The sequence below is a fragment of the Herpailurus yagouaroundi genome, unplaced genomic scaffold (assembly GCF_014898765.1).
Source record: "Herpailurus yagouaroundi ecotype Mexico unplaced genomic scaffold, PumYag 140, whole genome shotgun sequence".
Taxonomy (NCBI): domain Eukaryota; kingdom Metazoa; phylum Chordata; class Mammalia; order Carnivora; family Felidae; genus Herpailurus; species Herpailurus yagouaroundi.
This window is the reverse complement of record NW_024412395.1, coordinates 25866519-25889782: the sequence shown is the minus strand read 5'-3', so window position 1 is coordinate 25889782 and position 23264 is coordinate 25866519. Positions and strand designations below refer to the sequence as shown.

The 23264-nt window shown below is 36.8% G+C and overlaps 1 long non-coding RNA gene across 1 annotated transcript in view; it reads right to left on the bottom strand.

Moving 5' to 3' along the window:
- Positions 1 to 10010: 10010 nt before the first annotated feature.
- Positions 10011 to 23264, bottom strand: part of LOC121030509 (uncharacterized) — a 92047-nt gene continuing 78793 nt past the window's right edge. The window contains exon 4 of the long non-coding RNA XR_005790257.1: positions 10011 to 10206. This is a non-coding gene — a long non-coding RNA (uncharacterized LOC121030509). The remainder of the gene's footprint in view (positions 10207 to 23264) is intronic.

Sequence of the window (23264 nt, the reverse complement as noted above, 5' to 3'; positions counted from 1 at the left end):
CAAAGAACCAACTTTTTCACTTCCTATTGTGCAGATCTTTTTATCATGGAAACCATTGCCTTCTGTAGCTACAAAGTGCAGAGCCAGGAGTTCATCTGACCTCTTCACTAACCAGAGCCATCAATGCCTCTCCACTTCATTTATTTTCATTCCCTGAACTAACAGCACAAATAGAAAAACTTCAGTAGAATAATTATGTGACAGTGGGTACAGAGGAAGGGGACCAAAGTGACATGCTTTGGAGCATTAAAAATACTGTAATCAATGAGACTTTTTGCTCAGTGATGTGACTCATTTGTTTTTAAACATCTTGTGGCCACATATGGTCTTAAGACTGGAGACAGAATCATACAAGATTTTATAGAGGCTTGTGATTTTTCTCCCTTGGAAGAACTGTTTTTCACTAGTACTTGCTGATTTCTATCTATGTAAGTTTCTGATGATAAAGTCTCTTGCATTTGCCAAAAAATAAAAATAAAAAAATAAAGCAAAAGACACTATTTTCCCAAGGTCCTTTTTCTTTGTTCTCAATGTCACCTGCCTAGATCTGTTTCTTTAATGCTTTGACCTATATATTTACACAGAATGACCTTTAGCTTCAGTTTTCTCATTTGTAAAGTGAAGGAAACAGTAGTTACCTCTCTTAATTGTGATGAGTATTAAATGAGATGAATGTCAAAATTCTTAGCTTTGAACAACAGTAGTGTATTGTTTGACACTGGTTGGCTGAATACCTTCCCATCTGCTACTCTTACCAGTTTGCAACTTACTTATTGACATGCTTTCTGTATAATGTTAAATATGCAACTAACTATCCAGCTTCTTGCCTCCACATGGATGGTTGGATTCTGACATTTTGGAGGCACAATTTGAAGGGATAATTGCTATAATTTCAATGTTATTATGCATTTGTCCTAAAGGACTTCATAGCTTGGGGGGGGGGGGGATTGTTTTGCTTTGTTTTTGTGTCGTTAAACTTTACTAAACTGACCATCATTCATAAGTGTTCCATTACCAAATTTAATACACATTTAGATTTTCTTAACTGATAGAAACTTTTAAGTGGAATCAACCTGAACCTTGCTTAATTGTTACCTTATTGTTCACAGCAATTAAGCACTTTCAAAGACCATCTCCACAAAGAAGATGTCTTTGGTCATATGTCTACACCAAAAACATAATCTAAGGATGGTGACTGGTTGAGAGGAACAATCATATTTATTATCAACAGTAAATCAATAATACAAAAGGTGCACTAATAGTACCGCCACTCTCCTATAAAATGATAGCAAATCCATCATAGTAAGTAGCATCTTCAAAAATACAAGATTCTGATAACCTCTACAGCTAGGAAAAATGAATAAATACCTCAAAATTAGATATACTCTATTGAGTTTCATGTTATGTAATTTGTGAACTATGCAACATCAAGTTATGTGATGGGGTGGGGGGGAGCTAAAAGAGAAGACAGCTTAAAAAGAAGCTAGTTATTTCCCTAGGACACATTTACATTTTAAATAACAGCAGTTTTCATTTTTTGAAGTTTAACTATCTCCTACAGTAGCCATGTTTTATGACTTCATGTGATTAACCTAAAACATATGTTACAATAACTGAAGAACATTAAAACTTAAATTTAAAAGTTATATTTACAAAGAAGTTGAACACAGGATCCTTAAATATTAATAAGATACATGCCTCCTAGGGCCTAAGATGTCAGAAAAAAAGCATGCAAAAACTCACTGAAATATAGCAGGTCATTATAGAATGCAACCTCAGTTAAGACTTTTGGTCTCGGCACAACTGCACCAGATGTCAAGGTCTGTGATCATAATGTATTTAAAATATTCAGGTGCACAGACCATTTATTAAACCTGGTCAAAGAAAAAGAATGAGTGATTACTTCATACTTAGCCTTTAATTAAAACAGAATTCTTTCTTGAAAGGGATCTCATTTTTTAAAATTATGTTTGTCCTTCTCAAAGGGGCAAGGGTTATATTTTCTCTTTCTATGGAATTAATATTAAAAGCTAATGAAAAAAATCTATGTGCATCACAAATACAGCATACCAATGCAACAGACCCTGCTTTTATGAATATAACTTATAATAATGTGGGCCTGATATTGCCCAAATTTGTAAGAGATATTATCCAAGTCATAACTAGAGGCGTGTGGAATCAGAGGGTAGTGCATCATCCCATTAATACATTTGAAATTTAAGGGAAAAAACAATGATGACTCATTTGGATGAGTTATTAAATAAGGGAGAACTCAAGGAGAAATTTTGACTTAAGGTATAAAGTATTGAACAGAGCCAGGGAAGATATAAGAGAAAACAGGTGGTATTAAAAAGGTGAGTGGAGGCAGTCTTGTACAACACAGAAGCAAGAGTTCCTATGTGTAGTATAATGACTAAGAACATGAACTTTGGATTTAAACATGTCTTTGTTTGGGGCGCCGGGGTGACTCAGTTCGTTAAGTATTCAACTTCGGCTCAGGTCATGATCTCAGGGTTTGTGGGTTCAAGCCCTGTGTCAAGCCCTGCGCTCAGAGCCTGGAGTCTGCTTTGGATTCTGTGTCTTCCTCTCTCTCTCTCTGCCCCTCCCCTGCTCATGCTCTGTCTCTATCTCAAAAATAAATAAACGTTAAAAAAAAAAGACAAGAAAATTAAAAACAAACAAACAAACAAACAAGTCTTTTTTTTAAACTCGGTGCTTCTCTTTACCAACTGTCTCAGAAATTTCATCTCTGTAATGGAGATGATGATAATGGTGGTGATAAAGATGGTGATGATGATGATGATAATGACACATAGATGTTTGCATCATGAAATCCGAGGGTGTGTACAGAGGACATAGCACTCATTACATGTAACAAATAGCAGGTCTTTGTATTCCATGGGTGGAAAGGTTTAGTTAAAGAGAACTGGACTGAGCTGATTGTCACTATACATAACACAAAAACAAAGTAAAACTGCAGTCAAAGTTGAATAATAATGTGCATTTAAAAACATCATTCAAGGGGCGCCTGGGTGGCTCAGTCGGTTAAGCATCCAACTTTGGCTCAGGTCATGATCTCGCGGTCCGTGAGTTCGAGCCCCGTCAGGCTCTGTGCTGACAGCTCAGAGCCTGGAGCCTGTTTCAGATTCTGTGTCTCCCTCTCTCTCTGACCCTCCCCCGTTCATGCTGTCTCTCCCTGTCTCAAAAATAAATAAACGTTAAAAAAAAATTTTTAAGTAAATAAATAAAAACATCACTCAACATGGAAAAAATTTAAAGACAAAAAAGATGAAACTAATGTGCATTCAGTATGAAAAATACCTAAACAAAAATATTTAAAGTTATATAATACAAAAAGTAAAAATGACTTCCATAATTCCAACACCTAGATATAATTACTTTCAACATTTTTCTTTCATCTCAGACTTTTAAAAATTCATTCACATATACACATACTCATTCACACTATTTTATTCTTTCAAAATATAACCGTACTAAGAATAAGTATCTTGTCTTTTTGGATATACATATTTTTCCATGTCATATATATGGTGATATAGACATATAATATGCTACATATTATTCCATTGTATAAAATAAACTCACAGCCAAGAGACACAGCCTAAGGAGACATGATGACTAAATCTAATGTGATAACCTGGAAGGGATTTTGGAAAAGAAGAGACATTTGATAAAACACAAGGACATCTGAATAAAATACAGACTTTAGTTAATCACAATGCACCAATATTAATTACAATACAATATTAATTGTAACAAATGTACCACACCAAGGAAGATGTTAATAGTAGGGGAAAATGTTGGGGGGATGTATGAGAACTCTACCTTGGTAACTTTTCAAAAGAACCGGCTTCTTATACATTTTGTACTCTCAAAAATGCTCAGTATGAATTTCCAAGAATGAAAAATTTGGGGTCAGAATATTCACATTTGGAAACTTTGTAAACATATTTTCAAGTTATCCTTTACAACACTGTACTATGTACATAAACTAAGTTTGTAAATACATATTTTGTCTCCACTCAGAATATTATAATCCTATTAAATTTTTCATGTTAGATTAAAATTATATTCCTTTTTAAATTTGTAAACATGTTTTTAGTAATGAAGTTGACTGTCTTTTTATTGGCAATTCATATCCATTTACTTGTAATTATTAATATGTATGTATGTGAATTAACAGGAATATTATAACATTCAGAATATTTCCACTGTTGACATTGTTTTCATTCTTGCCTATACCTTGCTTTAAAACTGTACTTTTTTGGTACCTAGCAGTATTTTCAAGACAAGACAGAAATCTCCTCAGTAGAGTCAGTGAGTGTTCATATACTCTTATTTTTCATACTGTCTCTACCTCTGGGAAAGACACTTGAAGCTGCCTTCCAGCTATATTCCTGCTATAAAAGGTGAAGGAAAATTGTACAACCAAGTGATGACTGTAGTAGATTTATGTGCTATTTAAATTTAGAACAGGGGAAATATTAAGTATTTTCCTATATATCTCTATTTTTGATTTGTAGTGCATAATTATTTGCAAGAACAAACTAAATATAAAGCCAATTTACAATATATCAAAAAAGAAAGAATATAATTGTGAAGAGAAATAACTTTCAGAACTATCAGATAAAAAGATGCAAAATACACACCATCTTTTATTACAGTTCAACTGTTATATAAATTGCTTCTTATTGTGGTTATATGTAAGCTTTGTAATAGTTTTTTTTTTTCAGAAACATTGATGTAAGCTAGAAAATTCTGCAAGTGTAATAATCCTCCTCAAAATGAATATGTTTTTAAAAATCAAGTCTAGAAGAAACATGTTCCTTATAGAAACCAATTAAGTAATACCCAAGGCAAGGCTATAACTTAAAACATCTGCATAGACTTTTTAGCATTTATATAAAAGATGAATTGCTGGGGTGCCTGGGTGTTTCAGTTGGTTAAGTGTCTGACTTCTGCTCAGGTTATGATCTCATGGTTTTTGAGTTTGAACCCTCTTTCGAGCTCTGTGGTGACAGCTCAGAGCCTGGAGCCTGTTTCGGATTCTGTGTCTCCTTCTCTCTCTGCCCCTCCCCCACTTGTGCTCTGTCTCTCAAAAATAAATAAATGTAAAAAAAAATTAAAGATGAACTGCTGACCAGTATTTTGTCATTTTTCTCCTTCATAGGGCTTAAAGATCTGGGATAGTGTCTCTTTCCTGTATTCCCCTTAACTTTGTGAAAACTGCATCATTATTGAGAAAAAAACCAAACATCTTTGTAAGTTAGTTTTTTGGATTGATATCAAATTTTTACTACAAAACTCTTTGTACCAACCAATTACTCAAAAACAGAGCATCTGCACCCAGTATTGCCCTGTGTATCCCTTCAAATTTTCCAATACATGAAAAATATGACTGAGAACATTTGCTGATATTTACTGAGCATGTATTATGTGCTATTCTAAGGGCTTTAAATAGTTTTATTTAACCCTCACATAACCTTACAAATCAATGTTAATCCCCATTTCTACAGATGACGAAAGTAACACATAGAGCAATTAGCTTACCAAGTATCTCAAAGCTAGGAAAGGAGACAAGTCACTGGAAACATACAGCCTTCTTTAGAAAACATATTATTAACCTTGTGTTATGCTCCCTTATAGATCACTGAAGACATTGAGGCAACACTGGGAGAAAGATGCTATTAAAATAAAGTTATGATGCATGAACTTGGGAGAACACAGGTAACATGGAGCAAGTAAAGTGATGCAATTCACCTTGATGATATACAGAAGAAACTAGGTCTTTCTTGTAGACATTTACAAAAATTTCTTGAGTGTCTACAATGTATATGTCAGGCACTGCTTTATCATTCAGGTGAATAAAATCAGACATAAATGTTACCTTATGGAAATCATCATCTAATTTGGGATGCATGTATATTTATAAGTTGTAATAGTTGTGATAGGAAGAAGCGATTGTGAGTCATGAGAGGCTATACTGGGGCTATTTGTAGGTGTCTAGGACCAAATCTTGGGGCCTTCAAATATGTAACCCTCCCTTCCCCCCCAAAAAAGAGAAGTACTACAGATTAACACGGATGGGTCAGAAAGGTAGGAGATATGGTAGATCAGATGAGTATATTGCTCATGAAAGCCAAGGGAAAAGCAACTTTTGAGAGACAGAATGATTAATACTAATACTAGTATGAGTTCAAATAAGAGTTAAAAATATCCATTGAAAATATCAACCTAGATATAACAGGTAATCTTTTTTTGGATAAGCTGCTGGAATAACTTTTTATTCCTCTACTCTCTCACTGTCTCTTCCTCTTTTTTTCTTTTCCATAAATTGTGTGTATTTGTTAAGAGAGGTGAAGTAGAGGTAGGTTGAATAAAAGGACATGATCAAGTGTGTAGATTACTGGCTTGAACAAGGCAGAATCTATCAGTGCTCTAAGTTAGCTGGATACTCTTAACATTTATTTAAATCTTCAGCCTTAGAGAAATGAGCTGATTCTCAAATTAGCTACAAATAGCCTGTAGACAAGCCATTTAAAATGTGATTTTCTCAGTTTGCAAAAATGAACCACACTTACTCTTGCAAAGAAAATCATGCTGTCCATCAGGTGGGTGATTGAGTGGCCATCATGCTTCTTTGCTGTCTAGCATGCTGCTCATGGTCAAAAGTTCGGTGGGGATTTAACATGAAAATTTGGAGAATTACTGTGCCCAGGAGGGGAGATGATTTAGGCAAGAGAACATACTGAGATGAATTGTAGCAACTGAAAATAGAATTTTTGTGTGGCTTTTTGTGATGGTTCCAGAGACTGTGGTGGTTTGCCTTTAAGTTCTACTCTGATTGTAGGTAAAAGATGGAATTTCCTTTCACTTTTTTACCCATTCAATCCTGATCATCCATATTATTCTTATCAGACATGATCATTACTACATATGGATTAGTCATTCTAATGTACTGGGACTTGGCAGAAAATATACTAATTATATTGCATCAGTTAAGCCCTTTAGACCTCCACAAAATAGGCTAATGTCAAGAAATGATATATGCTCATAAAAAAATAAATAGGGAGCTTGAGATTAGAATTCAGGGCACTGGTTTAACAATCCTTTTCTCGCCACTTAGCTACAAAACTAATGTTACAGCTGTTCATGGCCATTTAAAATAGAAGAGAACATATTGCCAAAGGAGGGTGTGGGTGTATGTCAGGCACTGTTTTCTGGCCAAATTTCAAGTTGGATAATTCTTTACCAACTTCCTGAATCTCTGTTATTTTACTGGAACAATATCCATTCCTTTCCTCTCTTGTTAATCAGTGTTGTTTGCTGTTAAATATTTGCCACGATATATTTTAAAGTTGAAATGGAAAGTCCTAGTTAGTCTTCTGAAAGGTAATAAAGCAATCTCATGTACATACATTGGGTATCTTCTTTGAGCTAGACACTTTGAATTAATAAGAACATCTGAAAGTCTGTTATTGTAAACAGAATTTCATACTTACCTAATTGAGCTTTTTCAACAGTGCTTTAACTTCAGACCAAATACTGACACCAACTGCTAACAAACAGGAGCTTACCGGTTGGGTTGGGATATCTGTTTTGAAAGGCACTAACAATATTTAAAGTCGTATTTCCAACTTAAAAATTTCTGCTTCTTTGCTTTACTGCCCTCCTCATCTCCCTCCTGCTATATACTTTTAACAGAAGCACTCAGAGCTACTTGGATGGAAAAGCTATCTTGACTTCTTACAAAGACCAACATCTTAAGTGGTTTCCAAGTTGTTTTGATGGATATTGTTTATCAAGTCATTTCTGTCTCTCTGTTTAAAATACACAAAACCAAATGTACTTCGAGAGACAGTAAAACAAATCAAATAATACATATTCAGCCCTTTCCCAAATGCCTGAAAGAAACAAGTGAAGCACTTACAAAAAAAATGACAAGTGCTTTGCTGCCTTTATCTTTTTCTTTCTTTATCAGGCTTGAAATCATTTTTGAAAGGAAAAAAGCGTCTAGTGTGGACATTTCTATTTCAACAAGATAGCTTGCTATTCTGCCTTAAGTAGCAACAGCAAGGTAAATACAGAAAATAACTTTAAATGGACATATTTAACTGTAAGAACTTGAATGCAATTGATACACTTCTAAGAGCAGATTCTGAAGTAGAAAAAATATATATAATTACTCCTCTTTCCCCAGAATAAAAAGGAATATGTAAGTACAAATAAAACATTGGCTTCTTTATATTAAAAAGATTTAAAATATTTCCTTGACTAACTGACAAGAGATTCATTTTAAGAATTATTTAATATTTTTTAACCTACCACTGTTTGGCAATTATACAAACATATTATGCATTTAGTTATTTGAATAAAAAACAGAAAAGCACACTACAAAATCAAGACGTTACCTAAACATCCCCACATAATCAGGATATAAATATTATTCAAACAGTGTGCACTGTTCATATGCTGTCTGAAATATCTAAGTGAATTTCCAATTCAGTCAGTACAAATTGCTTCAAAAATTCAAATAGCCCAAACATGCTAGTTCATAGGACTCTGGCTAGCTGCGAATGTCCAGCTCTTTTATTACCCTATGGTCTTCAGCCAACTTTCCCTTGCTCACCTCCAACATTTGTTCATTTTACCCTCTCAGTTGCTTAAAATGCAATTTCACACACTCTTCTTTCTCCTCCTTCTCTACCTCCTTTTCCTCCTGCTCATTCTTCTCATTCTTCATGTTCGAACTCCACATACTAATAATACTTTCTTTACTTTAACCAATCAAATATTTTTAATTCCTCCAAGAAAACTCTGAAACACTTCTCTGTGAAAACTAAAACAGGGATTTGCCATGAATCCTCCATTCCTGCAATTATAATTACTTAAAATCTTTTTTTTTTTATTGTATAATTGGTTGTCAAAAACCTCTGTGGACCTATCAGTTTATATGCACTGATTACACATGCTTTAGATTAAGTCACTCTTGTGAATTGATGATATTTCCTGACATACCATTTGAGAATATTTCGTTCTTGCTCTTTTCCTCAATCCATATAAAATTCAAATACCTACTCTGGCAGATTTAAAAGCTAAAACTTTCAGCAACTAAGAGGCATCTTAGATTTGCTGTCTTCAACTAATGATGAGTAAATGAGAATGGACAATATCAGGGCATAGACAAAGACAAGCACATCATAGGAGTTAAGAAATGCTGAGATGTGCCTGCTGAGCCCACTGTCTGGTAAGGATCCTGGATACTTGGAACAGAGATTCTGCAGAATGGAATGAGAAGTTCCATGAATTTTTTTTTCCTGGTTTTATATCTAATAGGAACTAACAGAAGGAAAAAATGTTGGAATAATAGGTTTAAAAAAACAGGGGCACTTGTATGTACACAAACCTCAATCCCATGACTAACAGACTCATCTGAAGAGTGCCCATTGTTTGAGGGTAGCTATTTTTGGAAAATATGCAGAATGACTGCCAATGGTGCCAAGTGGCCCAAAGAGAGAACTTTATATCAATGTACTTAACGAAGGGTTCATAGTTCTATAGTGTCCCAACCTAAGTATCTGAGGAGTCCATTTGATTTGACCCCACCTATAAAAAAATGTGATATTTTTATTTATGTATGTAAATTTGTGTGTATCCATATATGATCAAATATATATCTATATCATTACAGCTAAATGTTTAAGCTTCATGCGGTCGTAATCTTACTTAATACAATACTATTTCTTTTGTTTTACTCATTTGGCTGAATACTAGCACTGTTTCAATCTTTTTCCTAGCCTTCAACATTATAACCTTGCCTTATTCTCTTTGGCATCTTATTCTGCATCATTTTATTTCCCAGTTAAACACCCATACAGGTCTCTCTGAGAAAAGCTGCAATGAGCTTCCCTCAATTTTAAATCAATATTCCTTAATTAAGTCTTATACAGTAATTATGCCCAGTAAGAGAAATAGAAAATCAAAATAAGTAAAATAAAATTGAAGTTTATTTTGCCCTGTCATAAAAGAAGTACAGAGTTCAGCCCTCCAGGACTGATAGGAAAGCTGTCTATTGCCAGCAAAGAGGCACACACCTTTAATAGCCCCAAGAATTTAGCACTCAGCTTCCATCCTCAATGTCAAGGTCCAAAATAACTACAGATCTTCATCCATTCGGTCTTAGTTCTACACAAGAAGAAGGAAATGGAAATGAAAGAGATGGCAAAGAGGTGCACATTAGCCGTCTGTCCCTCCCTCAAGGAATTTTCTCAGAAGTGCCATCTGTCAACTCCCCCTTATATGTAATTGACCACCTTAGCTGCAACGGAGCCTGAGAAACGCAGTTGCTATTATGGGCACACGGCCGAGCAATAAACTAGTAATTCATTTCTAAGAAAAACAGAATATACCTGAAGTAGGAAACTAGTATTCTTTGATTACAAAGTCTTTTTCTCCCTAGGGGGAAAAATAGTAGTATTCCAATGAATACTCCAGCTTTCCCTGAATTTTACACTAGCTCTTTAAATTTGTAACTACCCTAAACATATTGAAATGTTTCTACTTTAATTTTCTATGGTAATTTCTGTAACTTTTATAACATAGGAGATATAATTTGAGGAACTCAGTGGTTTAAGAAAAAAATAGCTTTCTTCTACTATTTGTGTGGTTGACTGCATTATGATTCCAAATCATTTGCTTCTCTCTCTCTTTTTGTCTTGGAGAATTACATATCTTGACACATTGCAATATATCTTGCATTACTTTACTGTAGGTGAAATGTATTTCCTTTCTTCAATGTCAGGTATGCCAGTGTGACTTACTTCAGCCAATAAAATGAATCAGAAGTAGTACAAGCTTATTTTTAGAGGAAGCTTTATGTGCTATTGTCTGTCTCCATAAACTGTCTTGTTCTTTTCCCTTTGCCATAAGCATACCACATCACAGATGGGGGTCTACCTTTGGCCTCTGCTCTGAAAGGAGATGGCATATCCAGTAGAAGCAAAGTAGATGAGAACCATAGACATATCAAGCAAGAACCAAACAAATGTTATTACGTGCTGTTAAGATGTTATGGTTACTGAGGGTTCCAGGGATGATGGCGGCGTAGGAGGACGCTGGGCTCACCGCGCGTCCTGCTGATCACTTAGATTCCACCTACACCTGCCTAATAACCCAGAAAACCACCAGAGGATTAGCAGAACGGAGTCGCCGGAGCCAAGCGCAGACGAGAGGCCCACGGAAGAGGGTAGGAAGGGCGGCGAGGCGGTGCGCGCTCCACGGACTGGCGGGAGGGAGCCGGGGCGGAGGGGCGGCTCGCCGGCCAAGCAGAGCCCCCGAGTCTGGCTTGCAAAAAGTGGAGGGGCCTGACGGACTGTGTTCCGACAGCAAGCGCGACTTAGCGGCTGGGAGGTCATAAGTTAACAGCTCTGCTCAGAAAGCGGGAAGGCTGGAGGACAAAGGGAAGGAGAGCTGCTGAGCCCCCGGAAGACAGAGCTCAGTTTGGTGGGGAACAAAGGCGCTCGCTAGCGCCATCTTCCCCGCCCATCCCACAGCCCAAATCCCAAAGAGAACCAGTTCCTGCCAGGGAACTTGCTCGCTCCGCGCAAACACCCAACTCTGCGCTTCTGCGGAGCCAAACCTCCGGCAGCGGATCTGACTCCCTGCTGCTGCCACAGGGCCCCTCCTGAAATGGATCACCTAAGGAGAAGCAAGCTAAGCCTGCCCCTCCTGCCCCTGTGCACCTTGCCTACCCACCCCAGCTAAGACGCCAGATCCCCAGCATCACAAGCCTGGCAGTGTGCAAGTAGCCCAGACAGGCCACCCCACCCCACAGTGAATCCCGCCCCTAGGAGAGGGGAAGAGAAGGCATGCACCAGTCTGACTGTGGCCCCAGCAGTGGGCTGGGGGCAGACATCAGGTCTGACTGCGGCTCCGCCCACCAACTCCAGTTATACACCGCAGCACAGGGGAAGTGCCCTGCAGGTCCTCACCACGCCAGGGACTATCCAAAATGACCAAGCGGAAGAATTCCCCTCAGAAGAATCTCCAGGAAATAACAACAGCTAATGAGCTGATCAAAAAGGATTTAAATAATATAACAGAAAGTGAATTTAGAATAATAGTCATAAAATTAATCGCTGGGCTTGAAAACAGTATAGCTGACAGCAAAGAATCTCTTGCTACAGAGATCAAGGGACTAAGGAACAGTCACGAGGAGCTGAAAAACGCTTTAAATGAAATGCATAACAAAATGGAAACCACCACAGCTCGGATTGAAGAGGCAGAGGAGAGAATAGGTGAACTAGAAGATAAAGTTATGGAAAAAGAGGAAGCTGAGAAAAAGAGAGATAAAAAAATCCAGGAGTATGAGGGGAAAATTAGAGAACTAAGTGATACACTAAAAAGAAATAATATACACATCATTGGTATCCCAGAGGAGGAAGAGAGAGGGAAAGGTGCTGAAGGGGTACTTGAAGAAATAATAGCTGAGAACTTCCCTGAAGTGGGGAAGGAAAAAGGCATTGAAATCCAAGAGGCACAGAGAACTCCCTTCAGACGTAACTTGAATCGATCTTCTGCACGACATATCATAGTGAAACTGGCAAAATACAAGGATAAAGAGAAAATTCTGAAAGCAGCAAGGGGTAAACGTGCCCTCACATATAAAGGGAGACCTATAAGACTCGTGACTGATCTCTCTTTTGAAACTTGGCAGGCCAGAAAGAATTGGCACGAGATTTTCAGTGTGCTAGACAGAAAAAATATGCAGCCGAGAATCCTTTATCCAGCAAGCCTGTCATTTAGAATAGAAGGAGAGATAAAGGTCTTCCCAAACAAACAAAAACTGAAGGAATTTGTCACCACTAAACCAGCCCTACAAGAGATCCTAAGGGGGACCCTGTGAGACAAAGTACCAGAGACATCACTACAAGCATAAAACATACAGACATCACAATGACTCTAAACCCATATCTTTCTATAATAACACTGAATGTAAATGGATTAAATGCGCCAACCAAAAGACATAGGGTATCAGAATGGATAAAAAAACAAGACCCATCTATTTGCTGTCTACAAGAGACTCATTTTAGACCTGAGGACACCTTTAGATTGAGAGTGAGGGGATGGAGAACTATTTATCATGCTACTGGAAGCCAAAAGAAAGCTGGAGTAGCCATACTTCTATCAGACAAACTAGACTTTAAATTAAAGGCTGTAACAAGAGATGAAGAAGGACATTATATAATAGTGACAGGGTCTATCCATCAGGAAGAGCTAACAATTATAAATGTCTATGCGCCGAATACCGGAGCGCCCAAATATATAAAACAATTACTCATAAACACAAGCAACCTTATTGATAAGAATGTGGTAATTGCAGGGGACTTTAACACCCCACTTACAGAAATGGATAGATCATCTAGACACACGGTCAATAAAGAAACAAGGGCCCTGAATGAGACATTGGAGCAGATGGACTTGACAGATATATTTAGAACTCTGCATCCCAAAGCAACAGAATATACTTTCTTCTCGAGTGCACATGGAACATTCTCCAAGATAGATCATATACTGGGTCACAAAACAGCCCTTCATAAGTTTACAAGAATTGAAATCATACCATGCATACTTTCAGACCACAATGCTATGAAGCTGGAAATCAACCACAGAAAAAAGTCTGGAAAACCTCCAAAAGCATGGAGGTTAAAGAACACCCTACTAACGAATGAGTGGGTCAACCAGGCAGTTAGAGAAGAAATTAACAAATATATGGAAACAAACGAAAATGAAAATGCAACAATCCAAACGCTTTGGGACGCAGCGAAGGCAGTCCTGAGAGGAAAATACATTGCAATCCAGGCCTATCTCAAGAAACAAGAAAAATCCCAAATACAAAATCTAACAGCACACCTAAAGGAAATAGAAGCAGAACAGCAAAGGCAGCCTAAACCCAGCAGAAGAAGAGAAATAATAAAGATCAGAGCAGAAATAAACAATATAGAATCTAAAAAAACTGTAGAGCAGATCAACGAAACCAAGAGTTGGTTTTTTGAAAAAATAAACAAAATGGACAAACCTCTAGCCAGGCTTCTCAAAAAGAAAAGGGAGATGACCCAAATAGATAAAATCATGAATGAAAATGGAATGATTACAACCAATCCCTCAGAGATACAAACAATTATCAGGGAATACTATGAAAAATTATATGCCAACAAATTGGACAACCTGGAAGAAATGGACAAATTCCTGAGCACCCACACTCTTCCAAAACTCAATCAGGAGGAAATAGAAAGCTTGAACAGACCCATCACCAGCGAAGAAATTGAATCGGTTATCAAAAATCTCCCAACAAATAAGAGTCCAGGACCAGATGGCTTCCCAGGGGAGTTCTACCAGACGTTTAAAGCAGAGATAATACCTATCCTTCTCAAGCTATTCCAAGAAATAGAAAGGGAAGGAAAACTTCCAGACTCATTCTATGAAGCCAGTATTACTTTGATTCCTAAACCAGACAGAGACCCAGTCAAAAAAGAGAACTACAGGCCAATATCCCTGATGATTATGGATGCCAAAATTCTCAATAAGATACTAGCAAATCGAATTCAACGGCATATAAAAAGAATTGTTCACCATGATCAAGTGGGATTCATTCCTGGGATGCAGGGCTGGTTCAACATTCGCAAATCAATCAACGTGATACATCACATTAACAAAAAAAAGAGAAAAACCATATGATCCTGTCAATCGATGCAGAAAAGGCCTTTGACAAAATCCAGCACCCTTTCTTAATAAAAACCCTTGAGAAAGTCGGGATAGAAGGAACATACTTAAAGATCATAAAAGCCATTTATGAAAAGCCCACAGCTAACATCATCCTCAACGGGGAAAAACTGAGAGCTTTTTCCCTGAGATCAGGAACACGACAGGGATGCCCACTCTCACCGCTGTTGTTTAACATAGTGCTGGAAATTCTAGCATCAGCAATCAGACAACAAAAGGAAATCAAAGGCATCACAATTGGCAAAGATGAAGTCAAGCTTTCGCTTTTTGCAGATGACATGATATTATACATGGAAAATCCGACAGACTCCACCAAAAGTCTGCTAGAACTGATACATGAATTCAGCAAAGTTGCAGGATACAAAATCAATGTACAGAAATCAGTTGCATTCTTATACACTAACAATGAAGTAACAGAAAGACAAATAAGGAAACTGATCCCATTCACAATTGCACCAAGAAGCATAAAATACCTAGGAATAAATCTAACCAAAGATGTACAAGATCTGTATGCTGAAAACTATAGAAAGCTTATGAAGGAAATTGAAGAAGATTTAAAGAAATGGAAAGACATTCCCTGCTCATGGATTGGAAGAATAAATATTGTCAAAATGTCAATACTACCCAAAGCTATCTACACATTCAATGCAATCCCAATCAAAATTGCACCAGCATTCTTCTCGAAACTAGAACAAGCAATCCTAAAATTCATATGGAACCACAAAAGGCCCCGAATAGCCAAAGTAATTTTGAAGAAGAAGACCAAAGCAGGAGGCATCACAATCCCAGACTTTAGCCTCTACTACAAAGCTGTCATCATCAAGACAGCATGGTATTGGCACAAAAACAGACACATAGACCAATGGAATAGAATAGAAACCCCAGAACTAGACCCACAAACGTATGGCCAACTCATCTTTGACAAAGCAGGAAAGAACATCCAATGGAAAAAAGACAGTCTCTTTAACAAATGGTGCTGGGAGAACTGGACAGCAACATGCAGAAGGTTGAAACTAGACCACTTTCTCACACCATTCACAAAAATAAACTCAAAATGGATAAAGGACCTGAATGTGAGACAGGAAACCATCAAAACCCTAGAGGAGAAAGTAGGAAAAGACCTCTCTGACCTCAGCCGTAGCAATCTCTTACTCGACACATCCCCAAAGGCAAGGGAATTAAAAGCAAAAGTGAATTACTGGGACCTTATGAAGATAAAAAGCTTCTGCACAGCAAAGGAAACAACCAACAAAACGAAAAGGCAACCAACGGAATGGGAAAAGATCTTTGCAAATGACATATCGGACAAAGGGCTAGTCTCCAAAATCTATAAAGAGCTCACCAAACTCCACACCCGAAAAGCAAATAACCCAGTGAAGAAATGGGCAGAAAACATGAATAGACACTTCTCTAAAGAAGACATCCGGATGGCCAACAGGCACATGAAAAGATGTTCAGCGTCGCTCCTTATCAGGGAAATACAAATCAAAACCACACTCAGGTATCACCTCACGCCAGTCAGAGTGGCCAAAATGAACAAATCAGGAGACTCTAGATGCTGGAGAGGATGTGGAGAAACGGGAACCCTCTTGCACTGTTGGTGGGAATGCAAATTGGTGCAGCCGCTCTGGAAAGCAGTGTGGAGGTTCCTCAGAAAATTAAAAATAGACCTACCCTATGACCCAGCAATAGCACTGCTAGGAATTTATCCAAGGGACACAGGAGTACTGATGCATAGGGGCACTTGTACCCCAATGTTCATAGCAGCACTCTCAACAATAGCCAAATTATGGAAAGAGCCTAAATGTCCATCAACTGATGAATGGATAAAGAAATTGTGGTTTATATACACAATGGAATACTACGTGGCAATGAGAAAAAATGAAATATGGCCTTTTGTAGCAACGTGGATGGAACTGGAGAGTGTGATGCTAAGTGAAATAAGCCATACAGAGAAAGACAGATACCATATGGTTTCACTCTTATGTGGATCCTGAGAAACTTAACAGGAACCCATGGGGGAGGGGAAGGAAAAAAAAAAAAAAGAGGTTAGAGTGGGAGAGAGCCAAAGCATAAGAGACTGTTGAGAACTGAGAGCAAACTGAGGGTTGATGGGGGGTGGGAGGGAGGAGAGGGTGGGTGATGGGTATTGAGGAGGGCACCTTTTGGGATGAGCACTGGGTGTTGTATGGAAACCAATTTGACAATAATTTTCATATATAAATAAAAAAAATAAATTAAAAAAAAATAAAAAAAAAAGATGTTATGGTTACTTATCATCATTGCAAAAATTGGTGAAAATTGCCTAATACTAAAATACTTAAGTAACTTATTCTAGTACCCATGTATACATTGAAAATTTTACTTTTTTTTCATCTGATGTTATTGAAATTTCTTGGTAAGCAAACACGATCTAAGAGGTCACTTGCACCTGAGGGTCATCTTTCTTCCTCTCCTACAGGTATATTTTAGCCATTACCACAGACCGTATTTGGTGAGTTCATCTTACAGAGTGCCTGTCATTATTTCTGACACAGGCAAGGTAAGATGAAGTGAAAATAAAATGTCTAGAACTGCTCCTCCCATCTACTCTCTTTCTTTATTCAAATGTGAATCCTCATCCTTTCTCTAAATTCTCCTATTAATAAAGAAACAAGAAATGAAACATAATGGAAATCAAGCAGAGGGCATTTAAGCGGGATTTTCATTCTTTTGGAAACAGTTGAACTAAATCAAAGTTGCCCAAGGAAAAATAAAATGTGATTTTTCTTTCAATGAACCCCACTACATCGTCTGAACATGCCCGTAAACATTTCATAAACAATTTTGCTGCTAGTAATTAAAAAATGAGAGAAAAGTTAGTGATTTTTTTTGCTTTTGGGGGGTACCAATGAATTGCTTAAAAAATTTCTGCCTGAGTTGGCAGTCTATGTTTTCTCACAATTCAAAACAACTGCATTTAACATAAAGAAAAGAGATGATTTTAAGAAAATAGTTATGGGTACTAGATTTAATTATGACTAGGTGTACATACACGTACATTTTTTTCCTTCTTTTTTCTCTCACCCTGGTTCAACTTTATTAATTCAATCTTCATGTAATTCAAATAGCTGTGGTTTTGTTTTATATTGTTTTGTTTTGCTTTTTTTGTTTGTTTTGTTTTTAGAAATAAGATTAGGCACAACAAAGGAACAAAGGTAGAAAAAGAGATCTAGGAATGAGTGATTTAATAGGCTTTCCTCAAAGAATAGCAGTCATATGATCTTGAAAAGAAAAACATTTTAGGGAGAACATATAAAGAAAGGATAGCACCAGGGCTATCACTGGAGCCATAGTTTTCCTGACCAGACACTTTATTTTGGACTAATTGCTGTTAGAAACTAAACTTCTTTGGGTAGAATTCATTAAAGAAATCATTTATACCAAATCTCATGATATAGCAAGTTGTAGTGGAAACAAGGCTGTATGCTTGCTGTGATGGCAGAATAGTGGCTCTCAAGATAACCATACCCTAATCCCTGGGACCCGTGAATAGGTTACTTTATACGGCAAAGGGGACCATGCATGTGTGATTAAAGATCTTAAACTGAAGAGATTATTCTGGATTATCCAGGTGGGCAAATAGAATCAACATGGGTGGGTCCTTACAATCTTTCCCAACTATAGTCAGACAGAGATATGACTAGGGAAGGATCACCAGGAAGATGCAAAGTTGGAAAATGGAATGGTCTAGGAGCCAAGGAATGTGCTGGTCTTTAGAAGTTGGAAAAAGCAAATAGATTTTCCCTAAAACTTCCAGAAAGAAGCAAAGCTCTGCCAACAGCTTGATTTTGGCTCAGGGAGACTTATTTAAGATTTCTGTTCTCCAGAACTAAAAAATAATAAATCTGTATTATTGAAACTACTGTTTGTGGCAATTTGTTATAGCAGCCTTTGCTTGTTAACACGCTTACGAAACACCACTACCTTTTCCTGCCAGATACACATTTGAACCACATTCCCCAGATTCCCTGGAATTTAAGTGAAACTTCAGGTCATCTACATGGGCATGTGGACTGCACAGTCACATTATGAACTGTACTTAAAAAGGCTCTGTGCCTGGTTCAATGCTCTGTTGTTATAATCATGAAATTCTCAATTATGTTTGGCCAAGAGGGCCCACATTTTCATTTTTTACTGGGACCCCAAATTATGTAGATGGTCCTGCTATAGGACTATAGAGTAGACTATAGAGACTATAGGACTGACGTCTGTCCAGTGACATTGACAGAGATGAGTTATGCCACTTTGGGGAAGGACCCTAAAACAAAATAATTAAATTAAATTAAAACATCCCAATTCTCATGGTTCTCCTTTTCCCTTTGCCACCAAGAATTAGAGGATTCAGTAAGGATGTACCAGTGTAAAGAACTTCTGGGCCCACTAGTCTGGGGGAGCTATCAGGAATTCTGTGCTCACTGAGCACTGTGAACAACATGCATATGGAAAGGTGCTGCAGGGAAAGGATGCATACACACATTGTGCATCAAACCTCTGTTTGGACACTTGCTCCACTGACCCTTTGACATAACTTACATGACACAAGTTCAAAGATAAAATGTTTAAGAATTTCAAGATGTCAAGAGCAGAACTGAGCACAGTGCCTTTTTGACTGAGGAGGCTTCTGCATCTATGTAGGGCATATGCCTATGAAATCAGCCTAGACACGTTTTGTGTCATTTTGTCTCTCTCTCTCTCTCTCTCTCTCTCTCTTTCCTTCCTTTCTTAATGTGTAGAGGGAGAAAACTCTTAATCCTGCATGACCATGTCTTGTTTAGGCTCCGGAATACTGAAAATACAGCCAAGAAAAGAAAAAGCATATTTAAAATTACAGGCATTTAGTTACAGAGCTAGAATCTGGGTATCCTGATGATTAGATCTTAACAAGCAATAAAACCTTTTAAGAAAGATGCTAATGATCAAAATAGCTACTTCCCTTCTTCCCCTCAACTAATTTTGAAGATATATTTGTAAAAACAAAACAAAAACAAAAAAGTAGAAACAAACCAAAAATGGATCTTTTGAATGACACCATGGAGCAAAGCCCCTTGATTTGGACTGTGATATTAGCTAGAAATAAATTCTCATTATATTAAGTCCTTGGTCTGGTAAGATTGTTTATTAGAATAGTTGGCTCCTCGTAATAAAATATAGTTTATACTAAACTGGAGGATATAGCCTAATTATTACCTGAGCAAGAAATAATATTTCTAGATATGACAATAGAAGTAATGCCAAAAATAACAACTGCTTATTCAGTTGTTGTAGTTAATAAATAAGAATAATCTTGAAAAATACTGGAACAACCTAGACTCAATTCTGCTTCCTCAAACCTATCAGGTCTACTGGCGAGAAAAACTTAAATTGGGATTTTATATTTTTATAATTCACACCATGGGAAATAAGCCATTCCCTGGTTTAAGCTGGACTTTGAAAGAGTTAGACCTTCACAATGATTTTATAACTGCAAGATTATATTGAGTTACTGCTTTGCATTGGGCTTTTTGTTTTTCTTCCTGAGAAACTTCATTTTTTTTTTTTTTTTTTTTGGTAGCTATGAAGAGAAACAAGAGAAAGCCACCACGTCAATGTTTAGTTATTCAAAGTCAAGCTCCCTTAACACAAAGTTTTCCGTTCTTCTCTTTCTTCACTGTTAATTAAATCTTAATAGTAGCCCTCCAAATGATAAATAATATTATACCTTAACGTAAGCCTTCACAGAAAGTGGTTAAATTGGGAGTGTGTTTCTAAGTGTTTTTCTTGGTTATTACTTTCATCATTGCCTTTGTTCTAGTCTTCTAATCACAAACACAGTTACATAAAATGGCCTCACTGAGAAATAGGATGTCAAGAAGAAGGGAAAAAAATATATAATTGAAGTTTTGTAGCTGTTAAGAGATTGAAGGGCTCAGAACATATTTTGCTATTATTGGCATGGTTAAGATGACTTAGATGTTTTGGTTCTTGAACTAAATGAAATAAATGTACAATGTGCCAGTAGTTCCAAACAATGATTCTGCTTTTACTTTTCTGCTCCACTGAGATGAGTGACTTTACTGTCAGTGAAACTTATGACAAGGTTGGAAGGGAGATTGATTTTGGGGTGGGAGGGATGATGTTAGAAAACCAACTGAGATTCACAGAACACAAAACTGCACATCACTGCACATTAAAATTACACTTGTGGTTTTCTACAAAGAAGTATTAATTGATTGAATACTGTGTGCCTAGCAGTGACTTAGTAAAATATAATATAGGAAAACACTTTTCTATAGATAAACAAAACTCTTTCTAGTTAGGATTTTAAAATACTTTGGAAGAAATCAAATTTACTTATTTTAATCATGAAAGGTTTGTAGCTGAAAATCACTTGAAACATGAGTTGTAAAGTGAAAGAAATCCATGATTCAATTACTTGCTAGCTTGGCAAAATCTAATTATGGCTTTAGTTTTTGATTATATTTCTGGGGATGAAGAAAAATTTTTATCGATTTTTAAATTACCATTGGTAAAATGTACAACAGTTATATTTTTATGTCGAGACTATTTTAATGGTGACTAATGTTTGAAAATTGCAGACAACACAAATGCATATTTCCTCTCTCTCTTGATACATCATTAAAATAATGGTAAAATAGTAAGTACTATGAACCACTACAATAAAGAATATCAAATGGAGGCCATGAAAAAATAAGAAAGGCTAGTAAATTTCTAGAATACAGAAAACAGTAGACACAGTGTTGACTAATGACATGAGAAAGCCATAGTCTAGTTGACAAGCAAACAGGTTTGTAACTGATGAGCTAGCTAAACTGCCTGCCAGGCTACAGAAGGGAAGAGTGTAAAGCAGGGTTGATTGCAAGGTCACAGGAGTGGTTGCCCCTGCCTGTCTACAATTCCACTCCACAAATGGGATCATCTAAAATAAGGGTGCATTGGGGCGCCTGGGTGGTGCAGTCGGTTGGGCATCCGACTTCAGCCAGGTCACGATCTCGCGGTCCGTGAGTGCGAGCCCCGCGTCGGGCTCTGGGCTGATGGCTCAGAGCCTGGAGCCTGTTTCCAATTCTGTGTCTCCCTCTCTCTCTGCTCCTCCCCCGTTCATGCTCTGTCTCTCTCTGTCCCAAAAATAAATAAACGTTGAAAAAAAATTTTTTTAAAAATAAAATAAAATAAGGGTGCATTGCTTTAAAAAACCAAATCGTTAGGGATGACTTACTTGGGCAGAAATAGTAGGCATTAGTGCTTCCATTCCTTTTCTTACACTGAAGGGTTCCCCAGCAAAATGACCCTGTACCAGAAGATACTTCCTCCAGGTCATAAAACTCACACACATATTCACAACTGTGAATGAACCTTTCTTTGGCTCACTTAAATATGAATAATTTACTGTTGGCCCCCACAAAAGACCCTAACATTGAAAGACAAAGACCAAGATAAACAAAAGAAGATCAATTCTGAAGGAGATAGAAGTTAGGAAACAGAAAAAAATATGTAAAACTAAATAACACAAACCCAAATTCTAATTAAAATCTTCAGAGAGAGAGAACATATAGATCTATATACACATATACATATACACATATACATATATATGTATGTGTTGCATTAATTAAAAAAGATACTATGAAAAAAATAATCACAAAATAAGTAGAGTTTCCTGGAAGCTAAAACCAAAATATAAAAAAGATTAAAAGATACATTTCAAGAAATCTCCCTGAATACAAGGCATAAAAATAAATTTAAGTAAAAATATGACAGAAAAGATGAGATAAAAAGTATCAACTATTGGAAAAGTCAGAGAAAGCTATCAATAACAATTATATTAATACAAGAAAATTTCTCTGAGTTAAATACTTTCATATTAGAGAGGCCTGAATCCAACACAAGTGAATGAAAAATTATCAAAACTTAGATACACTGAGGAAATCCTAAAATTCTTGAGTGGGAGTAGGAATGAGGGGCACCTATGTAGATGAATCCAGTAGCATCGTTCTTATAAGAATGAATTAAGTTATTTCTTTGTGTCACTAAGTGAACAATGATTTTCAACCTCAAACATTTTTCACTACAAGCCCTATGGATTACTTGACTTTTATTTTCTAGTTTTAATTAAACTTTTATGGAGATAATTGTAGATTTGCATGCAGTTACAAGAAAGATCCAAAGAGATTCCTTCAACACTTTGCCCGGTTTCTCTCAATGGTACATGTGTCTATACCTAGAATGATATGACTTCCTGGTATATTCATTCTTTTATCAATAAGTAATGTCCCTCTTTGTCTCTAATATTTTTCTTTGCTCTGAAATCTACTCTATTATATGTTAATATAGCCACTCCTGCTGTGTTCTTCTTGCTTAATATTTGCATTATATATGTACACATATGCACACATATGTATACACATATGTATTTGTATATAGAG